This window comes from Rhinatrema bivittatum, chromosome 12, assembly GCF_901001135.1.
Source record: "Rhinatrema bivittatum chromosome 12, aRhiBiv1.1, whole genome shotgun sequence".
Classification (NCBI taxonomy): Eukaryota; Metazoa; Chordata; class Amphibia; order Gymnophiona; family Rhinatrematidae; genus Rhinatrema; species Rhinatrema bivittatum.
This window is the reverse complement of record NC_042626.1, coordinates 81,288,465-81,300,539: the sequence shown is the minus strand read 5'-3', so window position 1 is coordinate 81,300,539 and position 12,075 is coordinate 81,288,465.

The window sequence follows — 12,075 nt, the reverse complement described above, 5'->3', positions numbered from 1 at the left end:
TGATCCACCTTTATCCACATGTTTATTAACTCCTTCAAAAAAGTGAAGCAGATTTGTGAGGCAAGACTTGCCTTGAGTAAAGCCATGCTGACTTTGTTCCATTAAACCATGTCTTTCTATATGTTCTGTGATTTTGATATTTGGAACTCTTTCCACTATTTTTCCTGGCACTGAAGTCAGGCTAACCGGTCTGTAGTTTCCCGGATCACCCCTGGAGTCCTTTTTAAATATTGGGGGTTACATTAGCCACCCTCCAGTCTTCAGGTACAATGGATGATTTTAATAATAGATTACAAATTTTTACTAATAGGTCTGAAATTTCATTTTTTAGTTTCTTCAGAATCCTGGGGTGTATACTATCCGGTCCAGGTGATTTACTACTCTTCAGTTTATCAATCAGGCTTATCACATCTTCTAGGTTCACCGTGATTTGGTTCAGTCCATCTGAATCATTACTCATGAAAACCTTCTCCGATACGGGTATCTCCCCAACATCCTCTTCAGTAAACACCAAGCAAAAACATCATTTAATCTATCCTCTATGGCCTTATCTTCTGTAATTGTCCCTTTAACCTCTTGATCATCTAACGGTCCAGCTGACTCCCTCACAGGCTTTCTGCTTCAGATATATTTTTAAAAGTTTTTACTGTGAGTTTTTGCCTCTATGGCCAAATTCTTTTCAAATTCTCTCTTAGCCTGTCTTATCAATGTCTTACATTTAACTTGTCAACACTTATGCATTATCCTATTTTCTTCTGTTGGATCCTTCTTCCAATTTTTGAATGAAGATCTTTTGGCTTTCACCTCCTTTTTTAACCATGCCAGTGATCGTTTTGCCTTCTTTCCACCTTTCTTAACGTGTGGAATACATCTGGACTGGGCTTCTAGGATGGTTTTTTTTTAACAATGACCATGCCTCTTGCACAAGTTTTACCTTTGTATCTGCTCCTTTCAGTTTTTTCTATTTTTCCTCATTTTATCAAAGTTTCCCTTTTGAAAGTTTAGCACGAGAACCGTGAATTTGCTTACTGTCCCCCTTCCAGCCATTAATTCAAATTTGATCATATTATGATCACTATTGCCACGCGGCCCCACCACCATTACCTCTCTCACCAAATCCTGTGCTCCACTGAGAATTAGATCTAAGATTGCTCCCTCTCTTGTCGGTTCCTGAACCAATTGCTCATTTATTCCATCCAGGAACTTTATTTCTCTAGCATGCCCCGATGAGGACTTCATTACCCAGTCAATATTGGGTAATTGAAATCTCCCATTATTACCGCACTACCAATTTGGTTAGCTTCCCTAATTACTCTTAGCATTTCACTGTCCGTCTCATCATCTTGACCAGGTGGACGGTAGTATACTCCTATCACTATAGGCTTCCCCAACACACAAGGGATTTCTACCCATAAAGATTCGATTGTGCATTTAGTCTCATGCAGGATTTTTTATCCTGTTGGACTCTATGCCATCCCGGACATAAAGTGCCACAACCACCTCCCGGGTGCTTCTCTCTGTCATTCCGATATAATTTGTAACCCGGGAAAGCATTGTCCCATTGGTTATCCCATTTCCACCATGTCTCTGAGATGCCAATTAAGTCTATGTCATCATTCACTGCTATACATTCTAATTCTCCCATCTTCTTAGACTTCTGGCATTAGCATACAAACATTTCAAAGTTTGTTTTTTGTTTGTATTTTCATTCTGCTTTTTAATTGATAGGGATATGTTAGAATTTTTTAGCTCAGGTGAGTTTTTAGTTACAAGCACTTGGACTACTTTTCTTAATATTGGAACCTCACTGTCGGGATGCCCTAATTCTAATGCATCATTAGTATCCTTTGAAGATGCTCCCCTCCGAACCATCTGCTGCTGAGCGACTGTTGGCTTTCCCCTTTGTTCTAGTTTAAAAGCTGCTCTATCTCCTTTTTAAGGGTTAGCGCCAGCAGTCTGGTTCCACCCTGGTTAAGGTGGAGCCCATCCCTTCGGAAGAGACTCCCCCTTCCCCAAAAGGTTCCCCAGTTCCTAACAAAACTGAATCCCTCTTTCTTGCACCCTCGTCTCATCCATGCATTGAGACTCCGGAGATCTGCCTGCTTCTGGGGACCTGTGCGTAGAACAGGGAGCATTTCAGAGAATGCTACCCTGGAGGTTCTGGATTTAAGCTTTCTACCTAAGAGCCTAAATTTGGCTTTCAGAACCTCTCTCCCACATCTTCTTATATCGTTGGTGCCCACATGTACCACGACAACTGGCTCCTTCCCAGCACTGTCTAAAATCCTATCTAGGTGACGCGTGAGGGTCCGCCACCTTCACACCAGGTAGGCATGTACCAGGCGATCCTTATGCCCACCAGCCACCCAGCTGTTTACATTCCTAATAATCAGATCACCAACTATGACTGCCGACCTAACCCTTCCCTCCTGGGCAGTAGGCCTTGGAGACACATCCTTGGTGCGAAAGGACAATGCACCACCTGGAGAGCAGGTCCTTGCTACAGGATCCTTTCCTGCTACACCAGGTTGATGCTCTCTGATCATGAGACCTTCTTCCTCCAAGGCAGCATGAGGGCTGCCATTCTGAAGCTGGGACTTCAGACTTGCAGCCCTGAAGGTCCCTGAAGGTTTCATCTATATATCTTTCTGTCTGCCTCAGCTCCTCCAGGTCTGCCACTCTAGCTTCCAGAGATTGGACTCGTTCTCTGAGAGACAGGAGCTCTTTGTATCGCATGCACATGTACAACTTCTCACCAGCGGGTAAAAAATCACACATGTGACACTCGATGCAAAAGACTGGGAAGCCCCCCTCTTGCTCCTGGACTGCTGCCTTCACCTCAAATTTGTTCAGTTCCTAGTTAAGTTTTAGGTTGCAATGGGAGTAGGAATGTGTCTAATTAATGTCCTTTAAATGAATTAGTGAATTCACTATATGTCTGGTAGTGACCTACAGGGGAATGATCAAATTCTCAATAAAGCTTTTTTTGTTGTTATTGTTTTTTTGTGAATGTGGCACCTGCCTATAAATTAAAGGATGAACTAGGGGTGGGTGGGCAAGGGGTGGGAGGGTTGGGAAATACAGTCTAACTTCAGTTAGTCAGCCAGAGTGACTCACTGCTCTCTTGATTAACAAATGTTGGTACCTAAGCAAACCTTAACACCTTTCCAAGGTGAGTGCGGAACTTTTCAACCTTTTTACTTAGGTATACACTGCTCCTAGCTTATTTCAAGCTTCTGGCTACTTTTTTTTTTTTTTTTTTTTAATATACAAACACTCTAACTTCTACTTATTAGCTGCCTTACAGACTATTAAAAATAAACACACTAACTACTGTGTATTAGCTGCCTTACTGACTGACTATTTAAAAATACAAACAGTCTAACTTCAGTTTATTCCCTGTGTTACTGACTATTAAAAGCACAAAAGCACAAACACACTAAATAATATTCCCCAATAGTTAACTTCGTCCCAATAGTTTAAAAAAAAAAAAAATTTCCCAAGCAAAACCTTACTGATTCCTTTCAGCCACTAGCAAGGTGATTCTCTCTTCTAAGTGCTTAGGTACTAGTAGAAATACCAGCATTTGCCAGTCCTTTAATTCATACATTTCTGGTGTACTTATGCCAATGAGTTGTTTGCATAGTTTTGAACACTGAAAGATCTATTGGAATATCTTTTAACTTTTGGCCTTTGATTTTAGACCGACAGTATTATACCCTGAAGAAGAACTGTGGTTTGAAAACACGGCTCTGTGTCCTGTGTGGGCAATTTGACTGCAAGGTGTTTTTGCCAAGATTTTGAAAGATAAATGGTTTTGAATATTTGGTTATGCTACAGAGATGAATATATATGTTTTTTAAATGCAGTTAAAAAAATACAAAAAATCAAATACTTTCAGGACTTACAGACCGATGATTATAAAGCGGAAGGCTATGAAATGTTTTGAATGCATTTTATTCTGATGACGCCCAGTATGATGGTCTAACTACAGGCATCCATGGTAGTCACATATGAGAGGGGTTTATTGTTTCCCTAAGTCCAAACTTAGCCAGACAAAGCACTTTAAATATTGACCCTCAATGTGTTTCACAGAACAACAGATTTTCTCAGACTAAAAGACACAATTGGCTCCCAAGTGCTCCTGGGGTGTTTCTGTGCCCTGTCTGCATTATTTAATGTAAATCTAGGAAATCAGCAATCTGGGCAGATGACCAGAAGGGCTTCTCCTTCATCAGAAGAATTACAAAATGTAGAAGTGATGAGTCCTGACCCTATAGGAGAGATGGTAAACTTAACATGCTCTATTTTCTGACAAAAAGCAAGGGTCAGTGCTTCTTTTATTTACCCATGCATCCCACTAAGGACAGAGGAGTAAGTGGAGAGGTCGGGTGGAGGGCTAGAGAGAGGGAGCAGAGAGGTCAGGAAGGGCAGCATATGGAAGACAGGAGTGAAAGAAGGAGATAGTAAAATATCAAAAAACAAAATGTAGAATGGAAATCAAAGAATGGGAACAAAAGAGTGAAAATGAGAGGAAGAGTGAAGGACATTAAGGACATAACGAGCAAGAAAAGAGGTGCAAGGGAGTCAATAGCAGAGTGAAAATCAAATGAATGGCTGGGCAGAGATGCCGGGAGAATGATCACATAGCCCCTGGTTTACAGTGGCAACTCAAGGGCAGATTCTGAGGCCAGAGTGCAAAAGTATATGACAAAGCCTCTGAAATTCTGCAGTAACCTCTTGTGGTGCATTTATTACTCTACTTCTGCTTGATTTCTTGTCTTTCCATTCCAGGAACATCAAGCGAGTTACAATTAAAATGGCACTGCCAAATATAGGTAACCACAACGGTGATCTATACAAAAGAAGGTAATATGGGTATTGCCTATATAGTTAACAAATGCAAGATACCTGTATATTATATTCAACCATTTATTAAAAAATCAGCATAAAAAACTATTACCAAAGATATTGCACATGACATATATATATCCTACTCCAAACATGGATATACATACATATAATAACACAAATCCCTACAACACAGAAATTACACACAATAGATGCACATTATATCCAATACATCCAAATAAATTTTCATATGCCCCTGATACAATCCTATGTACCCAACAAAGGCCCTTGTTTCACCAATGGCTTCATCAGGGGATATTACATAACTAAGGAAAACTTCTCATTGGTCATCTATATGGGCATAAACGTACAATAGTCAAATAATTTTATGTTATAACTATAACTATAATTGTATTCATATTTTATAATTGTTATTTAAGTAGTGGATGTTTGGTTTAATCATGACCCTTCCTTGCTAATCTCACTGTTCCTATGTATCCCCTCCCCTAAACCTGTTCATTGTAATTTCCATCTGCTGTTATGCTGTAAACCGATATGATGTTGCTACGAATATCGGTATAGAAAAGTTTATAAATAAATAATAATAATAAATAATAAATTATGTGTTAAACATGTTTATTGGTTTTCCGTCAGAGAGACCATAAACAATACTACCAATAATCAGCAATACTGAGAACAGAGCTACAGTTACTTTTGCATCAAATCATTTTAAACACGTGAAAAAATTAGAAAAAAAAATGTTAAAACTGAATAAAATGTTAAAAAGGAAAATTAAATTATAGTGTTTAAAATGATTTTCCTATATACAGATGACCAATGAAAAGGTTTTTGTTAAATCACTTTGTATTTTATGAGTGGCTTCAGCCTCACCAGATTATTTATCTTGTAAAATGTATGTGCAAAGGTAGGTTGTGTTGCGCTTCGGGGTGGACCCTTGTCCTGGAGCAGTGGAGAACAGCTCCCTGGTAGGGACCAGGAAGTAACTGCCCCCAGGGGGCAGAGCACTGGAGGAGACAGAGGCTAGGATGAGCTTCACCACTGGAAGCCTGAGGTCCCCCCAGAGGAGCCCGTAGGGATCCGGGCCGCTTGGACTTAGGTGGGCCTCACAGGGTCTCCTGGAAGGATGGAAGTTCGGCGTGCCCACAAGCAGAAGGGGAGCACGGTCAGGTTCGAGACTGGAGTTCAGATGGAACGAGGATGACCAGATGAGCGTAGGTGACGTCAAGGCTAGGAACAGAGCCAGAATCTAGAGACGTGGTCAGGCGGGCAAAAGTCAGAGTCCAGGGGTCAATCTGAGAAGTAGTCAGCAAAGCAGAGGTCAGATTCTGGAGGTCAAACGAGGTCACAGGCAGGCCGAGGTCAGAAGGCAGGCAGCAGGCAGCAGGCAGGCAGGTCGAGGAACAGACTGGAGTCAGAAGGCAGGCAGCAGGCAGGTCAAAGAACAGACTGGAGTCAAAGGGCAGGCAGCAGGCAGGCAGGTCAAGGATCAAGCCGAGGTCAGTACCAGTGAGACAGTCCGGAGGTACTACCTGGGGAGACGAACAGACTAACAGGAACAGGAGGACGCTGGAGAACTAGGAAGCAGGAACAAGGAAGGAACAGAACTGGATCAGAAGGATCCTGGAAAAAGACATGGAACAAACTGAAGCAAGATTCAAACGCAGTGACAATCTAGCACAAACGCTGATCCGATTGCCAAGGCAAGGAAGTACAAGCAGGGACTTCCTTATATCAGGGAATCCATCAGGGCGCGCCGCGGAGCTAGGATCCGCCCTTGGCCCTACAAGAGGCCGGGCGGTTGCACGCATAGGGGCGTGGCCAACACAGCCGAGGACGCCGAGCTTCGGCATGAAGCCTAGTGTGCAGTGGAAGGCCCAGCGACCGCCGCTGCAGGACGCCGAGGCCTGGAAGTGCTTGCAGCTGCCACTAGGGAGGCCAACCTGGGACCTGCCGTGGAACCATGGAGGAGAGCAGGCCTGTGCGCGGGCCGGGCACAGACAGGGTGTGTGTAACAGTACCCCCCCTTCTAGGCCTCCCCCTACGTGGCCGTGGCTTGTCAGAATGAGTCCTATGAAAGGATTTCAGGAGTTCCTTATCAAGGATATTGTGGGAAGGTTCCCACGAATTCTCCTCGGCCTCATAACCCTCCCAGGCTAGGAGGTATTCCCATTTTCCTCGACACCACCGAACGTCAAGGACTTCTCTTACCTGGAGAGAAGAGTCAGATTCTGTAGAGACCCTTGGAGGAAAGGGAACTCTACGTGAGGGCCAGGAGAGGACCAACGGCTTCAACAGGGATCCATGGAATGTTTTATGAATACCCATGGCACGAGGTAGCTGGAGTTGATACAATAACCAATTCACAATATGGATTCTGTAAATTCTCCAACACAGAAACCCTACTCTTATCACTATCTGACCACCTACTCAGATTAGATAAAGGTCATTCATTCATACTTGCCCTCCTAAACATATCAGCGGCCTTTGATACTATTAATCACAACGTACTACTCGATCGGCTATCTGAAATCGGAATCACAGGGACCCCCCTCCTCTGGTTCACCTCTTACCTAAAAAAAGACAATATAAAGTTAGAATATGTAACCAAGAATACAAGGCATTCGACCTTCTACAAGGTGTCCTTCAAGGCTCCTCACTATCTTCAACCCTGTTCAACATTTATCTTCTGCCCCTCTGCAACCTACTCTCAGATCTTGGCCTCAAACACTACATATATGCAGACGACGTACAAATCGGCATCCCAATCACAGACTCACTACCCAAAGCCATCAAAACGTGGAGGCTTCGCTTGCCGTCATCAGCAACTTCCTCTCAAGTCTTAACCTTGCGCTCAACACCTCAAAATCAGAAATCTTAATTATAACTCCTCCACACAACCATCTCAGAACTAATCAACTCAACACTCCCCTAAATTCATTTCTTACATCTTAACATGCAAGGAATCTAGGAGTCATCATTGATGATCAACTCAACCACAAAAAATTCATTAACAACACCCTCAAGGAATGCTACTTTAAGCTGCAAACCCTAAAAAAAACTTAAACCACTTTTACACTTCATTGATTTCCGGACAGTACTGCAGTCTACAATATTCGCCAAAATAGACTACTGCAACTCGCTACTTCTGGGCCTTCCAAAAAACACCATCTACCCCCTCCAACTGCTACACAACGCAGTTGCACGCATCCTCACCAACACTCGCAAGAACAAACACATAACCCCTATCCTCAAAGAACTACACAGGTTACCTATCCAACACCGCATACATTACAAAACCCTCGCAATAATGCACAAATCCCTACATAACCCAGATAAGAACTGGCCCCACAACCCCTTCACTTTCTGCAACTCAAATAGACCCATCCGGTCTCGCTAACTAGCACCCTAAACATTCCCACACCGAAACTCACGCACTACAATGCCACCAAAGAACGCGCCCTTTCCATTGCTGGACCCACACTTTGGAGCTCAATGCCTGCCGATATACGACAAGAACATTGCTTGCACAAATTTAAACAAAAATTAAAAACTTGGCTGTTCACACAAGCATACTCTTGACCTCAAGGACATCACACTGCATCATATACCACCCCGACACCCTGCCATCACTGTAAACTAAGCCCCCTACCTCAACACCACACCTCTTAGTAGTTCTCCTTTCAAAGAACACTAATCATCCCTCGAGTAAGACCTTTCAACATAATCATCCCTCAACACTAATCATCCCTCGAGTAAGACCTTTCAACATACTAATCTCCCTTCCCTTATTAGGCATGTCTCAACTGTATAATATGATTTTCATTGGTTTACTTGTTTTGTTTTTAATTGGTATATGTAATGTTTCCTCTTAATTTCAATTGATTGTAAAGCCTGTTGCTGATTTATTGTTCTTTGTAAACCAAGGTGATGTTCTTAACGTGCCGCGGTATATAAAAAAATCACTAAATAAAAAATAAATAAATACCCGAGCTCTATCCTACTGAGAACGACAATGACCTTACACTTAATTACACTATGACATTAATAATACCGGTCAAATGTACATTAATTATACCAGTCAACTGTAGATATATTTGTATTATACTGTATTATTTAGTAATCTCTATTTTCATATTATAACCTATATCTTATGCACTAAACAAATATAATCTTTTTAGTTGTTTATGTTATGCTGTTAAGCCGTTAATACAGTTACTCTGTAAAGCTAATTCATCGGTTGTACTGTAAAGCTCTGTTGCTAAACATGTTGTTACATGTAAACCGATATGATGTCTAAAAACGAATGTCGGTATAGAAAAACCTTAAACAAATAAATAAATAAATACAGCTCCCACTCTTCGGATGACAGGGAATGGTCCAATGTACTTCGGAGCCAAGCGATGAGAGGGAAGTCTCAGTTGTATATGTCAAGCGCTTAGCCACACTTTCTGGCCAGGATGGAAGAGTGGAGCAGGAAGTCTATGGATGCAGAGTTACGCTTGGAGCGTTCAGCGGCTTGGGAAAGATGCTCTTTAACTTGGTTCCATACTTGACGAATGGTGTGAGCCATGGATTGAGCCGCTGGAGAGGGAACGGACAGAGGAACTGGGAGAGGCAGTCGAGGCTGCCATCTGAATACCACGGAGAATGGAGGTACATCAGTGGCTGCAGCAATGTGAGTATTGTGCGACAGCTCAGCCCAAGGAAGAAGATCAGACCAGTTATCCTGCTGATCATTTACATAGGAGCGGAGGAATGTCTTCAGAGTCCAATTGGTCCTTTCAGCTTAACCATTGGCTTGGGGATGATAGGCCGATGAGTAACTTAAGGAAATGTTAAACTTCTTACATAGAGAACGCCAATACTTGGCAGCAAACTGTGATCCCTGATCAGAGATAATCTCCTTGGGGAGTCCATGAAGCTGAAAGATGTTCTTCAAAAACAACTTCGCCAATTCTGAGGCCGAAGGAAGGCCCGGCAAGGGAATGAAGTGACTCATTTTCGAAAAATGGTCGATGACCCAAATCACGGTATTGTTCTGGTTAGGAGGCAGGTCAGTAATAAAGTCCATCGAGATGCCAGACCATGGCTCAGTAGGTGCTGGGAGTGGTTGAAGTAAGCCCCAAGGCTTTCTAGTAGGCAGTTTCTGTTGGGCACAGATGGGACACGAGTCCACATAGTTTCAGGAATCCTGCACCATATTGGGCCACCAATAGTCTTTGAAACATCTCTAGGGTCCTGGCATGACCCGGATAACCCGCCAACTTGGAATCATGAGCCCATTTCAGAACTCATTCACGTAATCTATGCGGGACAACGGCTTTCCCAGTAGGAACTGTAGTGGTCACAGCAAGGGAAATACAGGCGGGATCAGTAATGAAGCTAGAAACTTCAGGGACATCTTCAGATTCAAATGATCTGGATAGTGCATCAGCGCGAAGGTTCTTGGAGCCTGGGCGGAAACAGAGGACAAAGTTGAATCGTTCGAAGAAAAGTGCCCATCGGGCTTGACGGAGGTTCAGAAGTTGAGCCTCTTTAAGGTGCTCAAGTGAAGGTGGTAAACTTTTGTTGCGCCCCTTCCAACCAGGGATGCCACTCTTGGAGCACCAACTTGACCGTGAGGAGATCATGGTCACCAATGGTATAACGCTGTTCCATGGGAGAAAACTTATGTGAGAAGAAAGAGCAGGGTATCAATTTACCCTTTTGGGAAAACTGGCTCAAGACAGCTCCTGCGCCAATTGCAGAGGCGTCGACCTCCACAACGAATGGACGTTTCGGGTCTGGATGCTGCAAGCAAGGGCCAGAACAGAAAGCCTCCTTGATCGTCTGAAAGGCGGCTAAGGCTTTAGGTGTCCACACCCGGGTATTGGCCCCTTTCCTAGTCATGGCGGTGAGCGGGGCAAGTAGGGAAGAATAATTAGCAATGAAGCTCCTTGTAATAATTAGTAAAGCCAAGAAAACATTGTAAGGCTTGTAGGCCTACTGGCTGAGGCCAGTCGCGGATCCCCTGGACTTTCTCTCGGTCCATTGAAAATCCTTGGTCAGAAATGATATACCCTAGGAAGGGTAAGCGATTACGCTCAAACAGGCATTTTTCCAGCTTGGCATACAAATGATTCTCTCTCAAGCATTGGAGGATGATCCGAACATGATCTCGATGAGATTCAAGGTCTTTAGAAAAGATCAAGATGTCGTCAAGATATATGACTATGAAGGAATACAGAAAATTTCGGAAGATTTTGTTCATAAGGCGTTGAAAGACCGCTGGAGCATTGCATAGCCCAAAGGGCATCACCGTATACTCATAGTGACCATCCCTTGTATTAAATACGGTTTTCTAAATATCTTCAGGTTGAATGTGTATCAAGTAGTACGCACCTCTCAGATTCATCTTGCAGAAGATCAGTGCCCCTTCAAGGCGATCGAACAGTTCACTAATGAGGGGCAGCGGGTATCGGTCTTTGCGGGTTATGGCGTTGAGCCCCCTGTAATCAATACAAGGGTGCAGACCGCCGTCCTTTTTCTTAACGAAGAAGAACCCCGCACCTGCAGGGAAGTCAGACAGACAGATGAATCCTTTTTCTAGATTCTCTTTAATATACTCAGACGTAGCTTGAGTCTCAGGTTGAGACAACGGGTAAGTTCTGCCTTTGGGAGGCATAATGCCCGGCAGGAGTTCAATAGGACAGTTGAACTTGTGTAACGAAGGCAGGGTATCTGCTTTCTGCTTCAAGAAAACATCGTTGAAGTCAGAATACTGCGGAGGCAAACTAGGTAACGTAACAGACTTCAGGACAGGAACTACTGGAGATACGGAATGCAAACAAGTCTTCTGGCATTTGGGGCTCCACTGTACCAACTGCAGGGAATGCCAATTGAACTCTGGTTCGTGGGCCTGGAGCCAGGGCAACCCGAGGATAACTGAATGGGTTGATCGCTTCAATGCATAGAAGGACATCTCCTTGTGGAGAGTGCCCACGGTAAGACAAACAGCCACTGTCTGATGGGTGATGAGTCCTGGAAGATGATCCCCCCCTGGATGAAGGCAATGCGGAGACTCACTTCCAGTGGCTGGAGAGGAATGTTCAGGAGCTTAACAATGTCATCCATAATGAAGCTGCCACTTGCTCCGGTATCAACAAGTGCAGTGGTAGCGAAGATGTGGGCCTTGATGCCTAGGGATACAGGAAGCAAGAGTTG